This window comes from Gavialis gangeticus, unplaced genomic scaffold (genome assembly GCF_001723915.1).
Source record: "Gavialis gangeticus isolate Ggan-Ray unplaced genomic scaffold, GavGan_comp1, whole genome shotgun sequence".
Lineage (NCBI taxonomy): Eukaryota > Metazoa > Chordata > Crocodylia > Gavialidae > Gavialis > Gavialis gangeticus.
Genome location: NW_017729030.1, coordinates 48,165,459 through 48,169,592, shown reverse-complemented (window position 1 = coordinate 48,169,592; position 4,134 = coordinate 48,165,459).

Below are 4,134 nucleotides of genomic sequence, written 5' to 3'. Positions count from 1 at the left end.
AGCCCAGGTATCAGGCTTTTTAGCATGGAGATGGCATTACTTCCTGTTTTAGCTCCAGAGACTATAAAGGCTACAAGCCAGGGAAGAGGAGTCTGTTCAGGCCGGGCTGCTGAAGTAGTAGGAGCTTTCAAGCCAATATACCTGAACTAGACAAAGGGAGAAGTTTTCTGGTACAGGGTTGCATTGAAGGCCCATAATGCTGAAGGAACTTTAGCTGCAGGAGCCAGCAGTGGAAAAGGAGGAGGACTGAACCCAATCCACCCATAGGTAGGTAACACAGACTCTGGTTTCCAGAGATGCAAGGTAGATAGTTATATCTAGGAAGTTGTTGCTATGAGCAGCATGAGGTGACCCTCGTAGCAATTCAAAGCCCTGGACTGGGACCTAGTGGAGCAAGTGGGCATAGATCCCACTACCTCAGTGTCCTTTGGAATAAAAGGAGACATTGATACCACTACCCAGTGGAGCAAATTGTGGATTTGGTACAGCTGGTAACTGTACTAGTTGGACGTGCAGTGCCTGCATAAGCACTGTACATTCCTCCCAGAGGACTGAATAGGAGGGGGAACCTACCTTCTGCCTTGGTGCACAAGGATACTGGAAGTAAGCAGTTAGCCAGACCTGGGACTGTTTAGTTTCCAGGATCAGACAGGATTGGGTACATTCAGTCCAGTCTGGCCACAGGCAGCTATATAATATAGCTTCAGTCCAAAGGGATCAAAAATGGTTCCTCCCACATACACTGCAGTCACAAAGAACACCTAGCACTCCATAGCAAATGGAGTTTTTTAGTATAAAAAGCCCAAGAGCCTCTAAATTATAATGTACCACAGAGAAAGAGCAGGTGATACCAAGAGCACTCCCACTGCCCTATTGCCCTGGAGTTTGTGGAACAGCAGGGAATTTGTACAATAAAATAAATGATCCTAGGAAGTGGATACTGCCTTATGCTAAAAATAAGGTCATCAAAAGGAAAGACAATCTAATGATTAGTCTTGTTTCCTTGAGACTTGTGAGACCTGTGCCACAGACTTCCTGTGTGAGCTCTGTTTTCCTCTCCACATAAAATGGGAGTAATAGCACACCCCTGCCATATCAGGATGTGGCAAAGATAAGTATGTTAAAGATCTTGAGACTCAAATGTGACAGTAACAGTAGCCATAAAAGTACCATAAAGAGAGAAAAAAGTTGTGAAATTCAAGGAAAAAATTCTAATAATGGCCAAACATGGTATTAAATGGACTGTTGCACACCCATGGCATGCTTCTTCATTTCCTGTGCCCTTTCTTCTGTAGTTAGCTGCTATTCTGTGACTATACCCTTCTAAGACAAGTAAATGAAGTTTTCAAAGGTATCACTATTGAAATTTTTAATGACCTGTTTTCTTTAAATAGAATGTGTCTGTGCTGGCATTAATAGCCTTGTAGCTGCTGTGTTTTGCAAAGAATGAAATTGTCATATTCATAAATATGTTACCATAAGTGTTTAGTCTCTGGATAAAAGTGTTCAAAATGATACAGCTTTGAAGTAGAAAGGTAAAAATCAAAAGTACATGTCCATGAATATCATCCATGATGGGAACTGTTTAATGGTGTTTTACATATCACTGCTGATTACACAAACATTTTACCAACTGTTTATGTCTAATTCTATCACCATGTTACAATAGCTGCATTAGTGTATTTACCTATATCTGTGTGTGTGCACACATACATGCACTGACATCTAGGCATATTCAGTAATTTATCAAAGTGTTAAGAAATAATTTTTAAGAATGCTTGTTCTTAGTGGGAGGATGGATGGCTCAGCAGGTTGATATGGGGATGTGGCATCTTCCATACCTAGATTGCATGTTCAAATTCAGCCCAGAAGAGACTTAAGAGATAAAAAGACTTAACAGACAATGGCTGGTGATCTTTATTAAATGAAATGTGGTGCCAGCTCCTAGGGGACAAATGCCAATATGACAAAATTAGCACTTCCCCTATTGGCACTCTCAACAGAAAAACCATGAAGCACATAGGCAGAAGTGTAGCAGTCCAATTCCTTCAAAACATGATTACTTCAGATGTAAGTTACCATATGACTTTTCCCTGTCAAATACTCACTTAGTTGAAAAAATATATAGCTTTGTTTTCCTGGGTTGTTAACTGACAAAATTAAAATGCCAAAAAGAAAAAAAATGTAAAGATCTCAAGCACTATGGCCAGCACCATGGTAGCAGTATCAGGTTATCCCTATTTTTTCTGGTTTAAGTAATAGACCACATAGATCTAAACATAGTTAGGCTTCTTGAAACTATTTCTTAAGTTTGAAATCAATTTATAAAGAATATTTATGTGTTACATATTTTTAAAGTAAAAACTAAAAACTGTTGCATTACTTCTTGTGAGTTAGGTTTATTTTCTATGAAGACTCCAGTTCTTTTTAAATAAGATCCCTTATAAAGGGTTATTTTAAGTGTAAGAAACTTGAACGATTGAAATGGCAAAGGCACTAAGCCAAGCAACTAGAATCTTATCCCTAATAAGATAAAGACCTATGCTAAAAAAAATCCATGGAACACAGGAAAGGAATAATTTGTTTTCTTTACAGTGAAAAGCTGAAGAACCATAGGAAAATAAAATAAATGTTATGATTAGGACAGAAGCATCCAATGTGAAGAGCCTGCAAAAGACAATCTTTCTCATGTTTCCCATTCTCACATGGTGATGTCTCTGTCTCCTAATATGGGAGGAATCTCTGCCCTTTGTCTCGAAAACCACTTATATTCTATTTTGATTCACTTTCCTGGTCAACTTAATTGATCTCTTAGTCTTGGCACTTCAGGTAAGAAATTTGGTATGGTTAAACTCGCCTCCATACAAAGCCTGTCTGCCGCTTGAATTTCCATGACAGCCCAAAAAATGGGGCAGGAAGTTGAATTGTTTTATTTTCAGTAGGCCTTCCTCCACCATCTGGCTTATTTAAGACTTGCTCAGATGGCATTCTAATTTTTAGCTTTGGAATGTACTGATATTTTTTAAATAAAATAAAGGCAAATACACACAAAATTAAAAAGCAAGTCAGTTCATGGGTACGGTCACATTTTCCCCTGCCTATTCTCTCATCCTCCTCTCCATAATAATCCTAATGGCAGAGGCAAAGTTCTCTCACATACCCCTGTCCCTACCCTTCAGAAACATACCATACCACAGGCCAAGTCAAGCTAATGGGGATTCCCACTTAAAGCATCAATAAAAAGACCTTCTTGCCAAGCAGCAGTAACCTTTCAGGCATAGAGTTCTATCAGTCCTCATAGGAAAAACTGTACCAAAAAGAAATTGCATTTCCACTTGCTATTCAGATAGAGGCATACCAGCTAAGTACGTGCCTGGGCAAATTTCTAGTTAAACACCTAGCTGTCCCTTCTCTGTCACAGTGCCTATGGGTACAGTTTTGTACAGGGAACCCAGAACCATATTTAAGGTAGCTTTTAGCATTTACCTTTTGTCCATCCACTATGAGAGTGATATTTTTGTAGCGTTTCTTGCTCCTTGCACACTTCCTGAACCATCACAGCTACAGCAACCCTCTTACCCTACTTTTTGAAATTTTTTAAAATGCTTTGTCAAAGCATTTGTTTTCTTACTCTCTCTGCCAAGTGATTATCCTTTTGCTTTAGCAGAAAATTGAAATCCAGAGCATTTAACCAGCTTTTTAAAAGACATACAGCCAGTGGTGAGATTTATACTGAAAAATAATGCCCACTTTCCTCTCCCCCTGACCCTCACGGTGGCCAGCCTAACAGTCACCTTTTAACAGAGACCTCAGTGATTCAAGCAAGACCCTTGTGTGACCTGCAATTTATGGAAGATAGGGATGGATCCTGTAAAGCAGACCCCTCTCTGTCAAGTAAACAGCAGGCAGAACCTCTGGGAACCTGGACAGCAATGTGGGAAAGAAAGACAAGGGGTTATGATCTTGTGACTGAACTCATGCAGTAGAAGGCAGGGTAGATTTGCACCTTATAGACTAACCAAAGTATGTACATCTATAGCACAAGATTTCCTGGGCTGAAGCTCACATCAACAGATGCATCAGAAGTGAGCATCAGCCCACAAAAGCTCATGTGACATATACAAGCTATATATA